At 41.8% G+C, this 11,963-nt stretch overlaps 1 protein-coding gene across 1 annotated transcript in view; it reads right to left on the bottom strand.

Annotated features, from left to right (window-relative positions):
* EPDR1 (ependymin related 1) overlaps window positions 1–11,963 on the bottom strand; it is a 36,767-nt gene that overhangs the window by 10,530 nt on the left and 14,274 nt on the right. The window lies entirely within an intron of this gene.

Below are 11,963 nucleotides of genomic sequence, written 5' to 3' on the forward strand. Positions count from 1 at the left end.
CTGAATTGGGGTGAGCTGCATTTTGGATAAGCAGCCAGGAGAAAGCTCACAACAGAAGGGACCCAGGCCTTGAGACCTAGAACTACTAGGTAACCAGAGAGGACAGCTGGGCAGGGGAATCCAAACAGCTTGTTAGGCTGAACAGAAACCCTGGGGCTCGTTTTCAAAGACAGCAGTCAGATGACCAGAAAGGTGAAGGCTTGGCTGTATATTAGGGCTGTTAGAAACAGCACCATTTCGTTTCAACTTCCATTTTGCCGTTTCAAAGGAACAGCATTTTGTTTTGCTGTTTTGAAGCACTGTTCCGTTTTATCAAAAATGTTTCGCTGTTTCGATGAGTTTCAACGTTTTGCCCAGAGGCTATAATGGGGAATCACAAAAATGCCTAGAACTTTGCCGTTTCTTTCCTGATTCGAATGAAAATGTCAGTGATGGCAGCCCCTGCTGAGGCCACAAAGCATGCCAAGTTTTAAGGAGATAGGTGCAGGGGTTTCTGGGAAAATGCACCTCAAGGTGTTGACAAGCAAAACTTGTCACACGTGTGTGTTAAAGCAGAGCGGGGTGAACACAGCAGGCATGGAAGCCCCTGCTGAGGCCATGAAGCCTGCCATCTTTCAAGGAGATAGGTGCAGGGGTTTCTGGGAACCTGCACCTCAAACTGCTGACAAGCAAAACTCGTGACATGTGTGACTCTGTGTGTGTGTTAAGGCGCAGGGGGGATGAAAACTGCAGGGATGGTAGCCCCTTCTGACGGCACGAAGCTTGCCAAGTTTCAAGGAGATCAATGCAGGGGGTTCTGGGAAACTACATCTCAAACTGTTCAGAGCAAGGCTCGTGTCACTTGCCAGTGTGAAAGCACAAAGAAAGCTCGGTTCAAACAACGCATTTTATCCTGTTTTTCCGTCTCTCCCCCAGAGCACTGGGTTTGGAAGAGACCTCAGGGAAGGATCACAGTCACTGACCAGCTACACATGAGAGCAGTCCTTCCCCCTCCCTCTCCTTACTTTTTGTTTCCCTGCAAGCAAGCCCAGCTTTGAAACTCAAAATGTTTTGAAACTTTCGAAATGTTTCGAGTGCCCTCATTTAGTTTCGAAGCTGTTTCAAAGCCTTTTGTTTCATTTTGATTTCGCTGTTTTGAGCTTGAAACGAGTTGAAACAGCGTCAAAACAAAACAGCTGTCGAAATTTTGCACAGCCCTACTGTATATAAGTCCAGCTCTGAGTTGGGGCTGGCTGTCTGTATCTGCAGGTTGTAGAAGAAGGAGCTAAGGGCAGAGCTGGCTGCTATGGAAGAGGATGTACTCTGGGAGGTGGGGGATCAAGTCAGCTCCATATGGGAGGACAGGGGCAACTGTTATATTCCTGACAGGGCTTGGAATGAGTTGCAACAAGAGGGTTAAAACTTTGCGTGTGTAAGTTTAAGCACCAGAAGACTGGAGTTGTGGCTATAAGGAAGGTGTAGAGGCCACAGGGGTGCTTAAGGAGCACTCAATATAGAGTGCTGTAAGGGTCAGGGGCCCCAGGGTGATGCAAAGCAAGATCTGGCTTGCCAGGATAGGGGATTTCAGGGGCTGGGACAGCAAGCAAGAGCAGCCTTCCCAGGATCGGGGCCCCAGGGGCCACTACACAGAGCAAGAAGGGTCTGAGGCCAGGAGCCCAGCGACTGAGGCAGTGACCTTGGGCTGAAGGGGCTCAGCCAAAGGAAAAGGGCATCAAAGCCGGGAAGGTGGAAGTTCAGAAAAGGACTGGGGGGGCCCCGAGAGGCTCAGTATCGGTTTAAGACAGGGTCATCTTAAAAGAGAAACACAGCAGAGTCTGTGGCAGAGGAGACCCAGTTTGGAATCTGGGAGCAGAGAAGTCCTGAGGGCTGTACAAAAAGGAAAGGTACCCAGGAAGAGTCTACCCTGGCCTCTGGAGGCAGCCTCCCCAGTTATGTACCTTAAGATCAAGTCACAGCAGGTGAGAGGTAGGAGGTGAGGGAGGCCAGGGAGTGCAGGTAGGTAAGTCTGACCATTAAGGGGTATAAAATGCTGGGGGCAGGTCCCCCAAGCCTGTCACAACAATGCATGCAAGCACACACACAGACAACAGGTCAACCTTAATTCTGGCTGTTCCTAACATTTGAATGCTTAACTTTGCAATCTGTTCTTTTTTTTAGCATGTATCTACATAACAACCCAAAAACTAGAATAGTAGGGGCCAACCTTTTTGGCAGGTGTACCATAAGTTAGCCCCACAACCTCTCCAAGTGCCACTCTGATCCCCTTCCCCTGCCCAATCTGCTGCTGTGCTCCCTCCCACAGTATTACCTGTCCTCTCCCCAGTCTGCCGAATGCTACACATAGGGCGTTTATAGACAAGCTCTTGGGGGCAGGGGGAAGGGCATGGGGGGGGGGGATGCTTTAATTAGCACAGCTAATGAAATATGCCCAGAGCATCACATGTATCAGCATTTCCATGCTGAAAAATAGTGACGAGGTGCTTTGAGCTAGAGCTCATCAAATGAGCTTTAAAGTCTCCACCGCCATTTTTCAGCACAGGGATGCTGATATGCACGATGCTGGAGTTTGCTGGAGCATGGTAATTACCATGCTAATTACCAATTAATCAAGTCTGCTCCAACGTGCTGTAATTACTATACTATTGTAGTATACTGATTTTACATTGTACTATTATACTATACAGATTTTACGTAGACAACAATCACTTCACACGTCACTAGGAGGAAGGCATTTAATGGTTTCATAATTTCATAGTAGCTTGAGGTCAGAAGGGACCTGAACAGATCATCTAGTCTGACCCCCCACCACTGGCAGGAGCATGCCATGGGATCACATGACCCCAGACAGGTGTTCGTCCAACTTCTATTTTGAATTTACCTAAGGTAGGAGCGAGGACCACTTCCCTAGGTTAAAACAGGGAAAACATTTAGCAGTGATTAAAAGCATTTTAAGAACACTTGCAGCAGTTCAAGACAGAAAGTGAAGAACAGTTTGTGCAACCACCGAGGAAAAACTAGGTAGGTAAAATGTCATTAGTTCAATGGAAAATTGATTACACTACCTCCTAATGTGGTGAAAATTGACACTGCTTATGGATTTGCTTAACTCTAAGCCAGTAATTTGGGGTGGCCCAACAGAGCTCCAGCCCTGGTCGCCAATTTAGTAGGTGTACTGGAAACGCTCCCCGCCACCACGCCCAGAGGCCAGACCTCAGCAGCAGAAGCAACCCTATGGTCTCTAGGAGCAAAAGTTGTGGCTTTTACAGCGGCATCCAGGGACTCTTTTTGAGTCCTCAACTCAAATGCTTGCATGTCACCCCACTTTCCTACTCTTGGAACCTCTGCTCCTCCAATTTTCAGCAGCACCTCCCTGCCTGCCCCTTCCCTCCACCACAATCTCCTGCCAGGTTTGCCCAGGGTGCAAACACCCCTTCTTTACACAGACAAACATTCACTCTGACTTCAGTGGGATTACTTGTGCATAGGATTTGGGTTACAGTTGATAAGGAAAGGTGCTCTTGAAAGATGAATTTTACTATACAGATTTTTAAAATGTGCCATAAACATAGTGAGTAGATATTTTCCTTGTGAACTAGTAATTGAAAATGTACTAAATTATCTTCAAGGTTAGAGGCTTCTCTAACCCCTACCAAATCAAGGTATTTTACTGATTACACTTCTCCACCTGCAAAGGAAAGGATGAAAGAACTCAGATATGCTAGATATCAGACACATCACTTACTGGAATACATTCAGATACTATGAGGATGAGAGTGATATAACAACTGACTTAACCTGGAATAGAATACTTGCAATGAAAACCAAGTGGCTACTCAAAGACTAAGGTACTAGTTATTTTGAATAATGGGTCATCCATGAAGCAAGTTAATATAATTAATGCTGTAAATAAATATGCTGCCCTTGAGACTTATATACGGTTTGGGTATACCTCATATCCTTATTTTTAATGGGGATTGTTTCTGTGTACTTCCTCTATGTAATAAACTCAAAGTCCACAAGGTACTTTGCATTTCTGCAGGATTTGGATTTTGTTATAAATTATTAAAAGTGAACTGCTAAGTTGTTATTTTACAAAAGGAACTGTTTACCAGCCAAAATTAATAGTGAAATGTGCATGGATATAAAAATGACAATTTTTAAAACACATTTTAAAACAAAAATATTTGAAAACCATTTCCTTTTTTACTTACCTGCCAAGTCCTAAGTGTACTCCCTGTATTTGTTTTAGGTGCTTGAGATGTCATTGGCTGCTTGAGGGGAAGTACAGATTCCTGAAAATAGGTCTTGGCAGAAAAATAAAGGAAGAACTGATTGTAATTAGGCTGTTTTTTGAAAAGTAAATGTATTTGGAATTTGTCCCTATTTTTGATATTCTTCTATCAAAAATGTAATTTCCTAAGCAGTTATATAAAGAAAACCCAAAATGTTTTCCAGTACATCTTCAAATATAATTTATAAGGCAATACTTGCCTCAGTTACTATCTTTTTATTTCCCTTCCTCTTTGCTACCTTATGACATAGCCTTAAAAGGTCTCCATTAGTATCCTGAACTGCTTTAAGATTAAGTTTAAATTGAATTGAATTAAGTTTATGGAATGGAATATAGGAGAGTTCTGAGTCAACAATGAGTGGGTGACACGTGGAGTTTTGTGCCATCTCCAAGTTGGGGTGTATATAGTAGCTTTCTTATAGTATGAAAGGTGCCTGGTAATCCTGTGCCTTGGGGCTTTTGCTGGTCACCATCTGGGGTCAGGAGGGAATTGGCAGGAAGAGCTCAGACAAGCAGCATTTTTTTCCCCCTTCATTATTGCTACTGGTTTCTTAGGGTGGCATATTTTGCTTTCCTCTGAAGCAGTGGGACTTAAGGCTGGGGACTTTTAACTGGAGGGTGCTGATGCTCTGGCCAGTACTTAGAAAATCATGACATTCCTGGCTAGAGGCTCTTGCTATTCTCTTCCATGTCATGCCAATCGCCAGAATTAGTCAGGGAGGAATTTTACATCTAGGTCACACTGGCATGGACTGTGGCTCTGTAGACATGGTCTTTTTTCTAGGGTCTTCTGAACATATATTAACTGTTTCCCTGTCAGTGGGTAGGGCACTGGCAGTAGCCTCATCTCATCGGCTTTATCCATAGCAGATTGTAGGGTATCATTGGAGTTTGGGGTATTGTTCCTTGTGGTTGAAAGCGAGGGTGTGAAGTGGTAATTTTAGGGATTCCTTGTTTGAAAAACCTTATGTGAATGCAGGGGACTGGACCCTATGCCCAGGAGACCCCTTCCAGTTCTACATTCCTATCCTTGATACTCCTTTTTTTTTTAATGAACAAACCCCACAGACAAAGGCATGAATGTAGTGTTCATTTCTGTATTTTGTAATACTTCATAACCCTGGGCTACATCCTGCTTGTATTTCTCATTCAATGAGTCCCACTGCCTTCTCTGGAAGAACTCACATCAGACAAGCAGGATTTGTCCTAAAAGTATGATGCTGTAACCCTTATTTATGCATAATATCTCACGTCCAGAGCAAACCCAATTAAATTAATATAGAGATGCCAGAGTTTGGCCCCAGACGCACAAGAGTATGCTAAGAAACCCAACGGTATCTATTTCCTCTGTGCCCTAGTTGCAGGATTCCCGTTAAACCGAGTGAGATTTTTATTGATTTCAATACCAGGAAATGATCCTTAGCCTGCCATATAAGCACATCCAGGTTGTTTGCAAATGAACGTAGCTTATGGGCTTATTTAAGGACTTGGCTTTTGCAAGGATTCCATATATGTTGCTGAATTGTATATAAATGTTAATAGTTTTTTAATACTCATTACGAAGGTAGTAATTAATTTTGTGGCCCCGCAGTCTGCTCCATGCAGGTGGGCATCTATGTACAACCCAGCAAAAGACCCTCCTAAAAGTCAGTCATGCTTTCAGCTCTTGGAGAAACTCCATTCTGTCCTCAGTTTGGTGGCCAAGATGTCACGTATCTCACTGACATGAGGCTGTTTGGGGGTTTACTTTTGTATACTGTAGATTTCCTGGCATTATCAAAACCAAAAAGGAATTGCTTGTTGTCTAACTGCCTTTGCTGTGGCTCAAGGGAGTGTGATCACTGGCAGCAGCATGCTAAGAATGGCATGATATATTCAGGCATACCAGACATGGTCCTTCACTAGAGAGAGGTAAACTAGTGGTCTGAGGTTAAGATGAGGAAACAGAATTTCCTTATGTTCTAAATCTGGCTCTACATCATTTTACTCTGTGGCTTTGGGCAGGGCATGTACAGTACAGTACTTACAGCCTTAAAATTGTATGCAACTCCTTCTTAGTATTATATGTATTAGCATAATACCTAACAGGTCTAGTCTTGGATCAGGATTTTATTAGACAAGAAATAACACTTAAAGCAAAAAAACAGTTCCTGTCCCAGAGAGTAACTGAACAACACTGGGATCTTGAAAAGCAGATTGACCTTTCCAATAAAGACAGACAGAATTTTAAGTGGCCAGGACTGTAACCTATTTGATTAACCTTTTTTCCCCATTTGCAATCATTGTGATTTAAAGATCCTGCTGATGTCACTCAGGGTCTGTATTAATTAATAATGATTAAGAAACATTTTGAAGGTGAAAGGGAAAATGTACTGGGGTGATATTCAGGTACGACCAGTGTTAAGTTCCAAATGAATTTCAAAAGTTCATCTTTTCTGTCTCTACTTAAATGAACTGGCAGGGAGACAGTACATCTACCTTACATTGGTTTGGATGCATTTTCAAAAAAATTTTTTTAATTATTTTCATAACCTAAACATGAGAGACATTTCATTGTCAAGAAACAAAGTCTTCTAAACTAGTGAATAAAACAAAACCATACATGGTCCCAAATCTGTAACTGTTTGGTTTTCATGCAATCTATTTGATAAGGTACATCACCATTTTCATGGTAGAATTGCTTCTGTTAACAGTTCAGTTACTTAAGCAAAGTGTTTATTAGTGTAACTCAAATATCCAGTTAAATTATTATACCAAATTCGCACCTCTTTAGCTGTTTTAACTTTAAATAGGAACACTTTGGAGGAAAAAGCTACTGAGCAAACATTCAAGGAGCTGATAAACACCCTCTGCAGCTCAAGAATATTTCATCTGCTTTGGGAAAGCTCTGGCCAACTCATTTCATAACTGTGAAGCATTCGTTTTTTAGTATATTTCTGGGAACTCCTTTCCTCTTTCCCATGAAGTTTCGGTAATTTCAGACTTGTGTTTTTCTTCTGGTGTATCAGACCTCAACAACAACTGTAATTTACCATATTTGATCTCATATGTTTGGCAAGAATGCTGGACTATGGTATATTGTACAAATATAGTATAGAACAAATACATAGAACAGTACAGGAAATCAGATATTGTATAAATTCAGTATTTTTTAGACTGACTTAAATCATTCGCAGATTTTATAGGTTTTCTTTTTCACTGGACTAAGCCCTCCATATCAGGTATTTAATTAACAAGATACAAACAAAACTTTGATGATAATACACATTTTTAAGTAAAGACAACTAAAAGCTTTAATCCAGTTAATTATATAGTTATTATAAAAGGAAAATCTTAAATGTAAGACAGAGATCAAGGAGTGAAAAGTCAAAGCCAAATCAACCTTGAGGATTATAGATTTGTGGGACTTGAATTATTAAACTTGTTCAAAAGTTATGGAATCTTTTTATTCTTTTCCTTTTTCCCCTCCATAAATTAGATTAGCTAGTTTGGCCAAAACTATAGGAAACTATGTTCTTCAGTAAGAAAAGACTTGCATTGTTTCCTTTGCTGTTCCTTTTTAGGCTATTTGTTGTTCCAAAATAAGCAGTCCAAGCCATCAAAAGCCTTACATAGGATCCTTAAAAAGGACTTTGTCAATCTTAAAAGGGTTCAAAGAGGAGCGATAAGAATGATCAAGAGCTTTGAAGATCTCTCGTAAATATAGACTGAAAAGCTTTAGAAAGGAGATGAATAAGAGAGGACAGGATAAAGTACATAAAAATAATGAAAAATTTATAGAAGAAAGAGCGGGAATAGATGTATATATTTTTGTTTTATAATACAAGGGAAATTCAATGGCACTGAAAGACAGGAAATTCAAATCAGATAAAAGAAAATACTTTTTCATGCAGTATGTTACACAAAATAATTGTACTGAATTTGGCAAAGTTCAAAAAGGGTCTGGATATGTATATGGATATCAGGAATAACCAAGGTTACATTAATTAATGACAACAAAAATTTGGCATGGGATATTAAATCTTGTGGTTGAGGGTTTCTGTCAGTCTCTAAATAACAGGATGAGACCTGTGGACAGTGGACAAGTTTTCCCACATCTGCCTACAATGGGGTTCTAGTTTTGTCTGAGACAGGATACTGGGCCGAATGCATCTCAGGTCTGATTCAGTATGACAATACCCATGTCCCAAGTGAGAAAGACAGTACTGGACAAGGCCCATATACTGTCCACCTAAACCATTTAGCATAACCATCTTCCTTTGCAAAAGGCTATTTTGAAATATTCATCTTTCAAACGGGATTGTGGGATGCAACTTCATACAAGTGAAATTTATTACACAAACATGACCATTGCTCTGTTGAAATGGCGAGCTATAATAATTTACACTGGGAAACTGGACCACAGGCAGAGCGCCTTAGAGCTATATGTTACTGTGGATTGCTTGGGATCGAGTGCTTCTTCTGCACAGACAAGTTGATCTGTTAAAAACTGTATTAGCACTGTGTTTCTAAGGCACTTTGGAAGATATGCCGTTTTCAGATGATCATCAGTCTCAGTTGGGATGTTGCAGACACTTTAACTTCTCAACATCTTCCTCCAAAGATGTAAGCATAGTTTGTCAAGCAAGCTTTGTTCAAGAATGTGAAGTGTTGATACACTTCAATGAAAATAAATGCAACTTGAATTTTGGAAAGTTTGTCTCTTAACATAAAAATAACCTACTTTGATTCATCCAGAATTCTTTATGCAAATCTCTCTTCCTCTCTCTTCCACCTCCTCCTTAGCAGAGATGTTAATAGTAATTTTTGTGCCCTGGGCAGAAATGCTGTCAAGTACCAGAGAACATGGGGGACTGGGTGAGCATCAGAAAGCAGTAGTGCAGAGCACTGCAGGGTACTGTTGACACATTCTAAATCAGCACCTGTGGCTGGTGCTCTGCTTTCCATGGTCTAGTTAAGCTACTGACCTTACTATAGGACTTACATTCCATGGGGATTTAATGATGTGTGTGAAGACATTAAGTGGCTCTATCTTCTTGTGGCTCTACACCTCAGAAGATGCCTGCCTCTTGGTCTGGGTCCTACGGATAACTCCACTGTTCTAATACTTTGGATCGCTAGTATGTGGCCCATTTCCTATAATGACATTGCCTCTTAGGGTGCCTATACCTGTACTCCAGGGTCAGGGACACACACACACACACACACACACTCTTTAATTAGAGCGGCTCTTGGGAGCCGCTCTAATTAAAGCGCCCACAGCATCTTGTGTATTCAGAGGCTCACATTTCAAAACGGTGGTGGGGGTGATTTAAAGCTCGACTGATAAGCTTTAGTTAAAGCACCACTACCATTTGAAAAGTTAGACATTGAATATACAAGATGCTGTAGCATGCTGAAGTGTTCTAATTAGAGTGCTTCGGCAGACTTAATTAATTGAACGTGTCAGAGCATATGTATTGCACATTCAAATCACTACATCTGGTGATTATGGGGGACTTTACTTATCACAATATCTGGTGAGAAAGTAATACAGCAGAGCAAATACTCCAGCAGGTCTTTTACATTATGGTGGAAATCAACTTTTTGTTCTGCAGGGTCTGGGTTCGTCTCAATTTACTACTTATTAAAGGAGAGGAATGACTTGAGAATCTGAAGTCAGTAAAGCAACTTTAGTGTCAGTGATCACAAAACAGTAGAATTCATGATCCTAAGGAAAAGAAGGGAACATTGGGTATTAGGAACAGAAGACTTTAACAAACTTAGAGAACTGTTTCACAAGATCCCATGGAAAGAAAGTCTAATAGGAAAAACTGCAGAAGAACTGCTTGTTTCTTAAAGAGGCACTATTGAAGAGCATGTTGTACTGATGCAAGGTAGGACAGAAAGCAGAGCAACAGACCTGTCTACCTAAACTGTGGGCTCTTCAATGACTTGAAATTTAAAAATGAATATTACATAAATTATAAACTTAGCCATATTTCTAAAGATGAGTATAACAGGATGGTATAAGCATCTAGTGACATCCAAAAAGCCAAAGTACAATTGAGATGCACCTAGCAAGGGACATAAAAGATAACAAAAACTATTTTATAAATATATTGGAAGTTAGAACAAGACCAAGGAAAGTATAAGTAGTGTATGATTAATGTTTTGTTTGTGGCTGGAAGCTAATGATGGAGAATTACATGTTTAATGCCTCTTCTACTTCACTCAGAGGCCTTAGCTGGAGTATTATGATGTAGACAAGTTGGCAAGAGTCCATAGGAAAACAACAAGAACGACATTTAGAAAACCTGACCTATACAAAAGAATTGAAATAATGAGGCTTGTTTAGTCTAGAAAGGAGAAGACTAAGGGGAACCATGATAACAGTTTTCCAGCATGTAAGAAGTTATAAAATGGTTACAGAGAAATCAGTTTGGATGGTCAATTGTGGGTAGAACAAGACAGAATTGACTTAAATTGCAGTAAAAATTAGATTAAATAACAGGAAAAACTTTCTAACTTTAAGACTAGTAAAGCACTTGAACAGGCTACTCAGGGATATTGTAGATTCTACTTCAGTAGCAGTTTTAAGAACAGGATACAGAAATACCTGTCAAGATACTAATAAAGGCAGATTATGATATAAGAGATATTATAGTATCACTTATAAATTGAGGATACTCAACTCTATGTTTCTTTTTCAGTTAACCCAAATTATATCCTCTCAATATTCCTAAGTGCCTGAATGGGTTAAAGACCTTGGATAAAAGTAATCTGACTATACCTAAGTACCAATAAGAGATGGAAGTGATTTTTGTTCAAAAAGAGTAAAGAAATAATATATACCAGAAGAGTAATAAAAGATGTTTATCATATTATCTGTTGAAGCATTGTGCATGCCTTTCACCAAACTCCTTGCCCTGATTTTTCTACTGAATCCATTTACCTTTCACTGTTTGCAACTCGCTAGAAACCTGCAATTATTTCTTCCTGTGAGAGACCTTTCAACAACTGCTTGCAGTTTTGTTACTTGTAGAACTGTATCATCTATGCTGTGCAAGAGATATGCAGATAGGACAAGAGGCACTGGAAGAGTCAGATGAGGGTACATTTTGTTTTGTTCTCATCTCTCTTATTGTAGTAACATGTAGCCCGCCAAGCCATTTTATCTGGCCCAAGGCGGCGGCGGAGCACAGTGGCAGAGCGCGGAGCCACGGAGCCGGCACACAGAGCCACAGCAGCACTGCGGCGAGGCAGGCAGGGCTGGCCCATAGGCCCCAGCCGGCAGCAAGGGGAGGGGAGCTGCTTACCCCTGCGGGGCCCGGGGGAGCAGCCCCGCACAGGAGGCTAAGCAGCAGCCGCTGGCACTGCCAGCCCGCGCCTGCCTCCTCACCCGCCTGCTTCAAGCCAGCCCCGCTGCCCTGCCCTGCCCTGCCCTGCCCCACAGCAAGGTGGCGCCTGCTCCCCTGGCCAGTCTCCCCCAGGCGCTGCGGCTTTCCAGGCCCGGCCACCCGCATGCAAGGCCCCAAGGGGGCCGCTTCTCATGTGCTGCTGGGACGGGAGGAGCACGGGCCAGGTCTGCACCGGCCAGCAGAAACGGTGGCGGAGCTGTGTGCTGCTTGGGACGGGACAAGCCTACACCAGTCAGTCCCGAGCGGCACACGGCTCTGCTGCCACTTCCGCT

Source organism: Alligator sinensis, unplaced genomic scaffold (assembly GCF_000455745.1).
Source record: "Alligator sinensis unplaced genomic scaffold, ASM45574v1 scaffold254_2, whole genome shotgun sequence".
In the NCBI taxonomy this organism is placed as follows: Eukaryota; Metazoa; Chordata; order Crocodylia; family Alligatoridae; genus Alligator; species Alligator sinensis.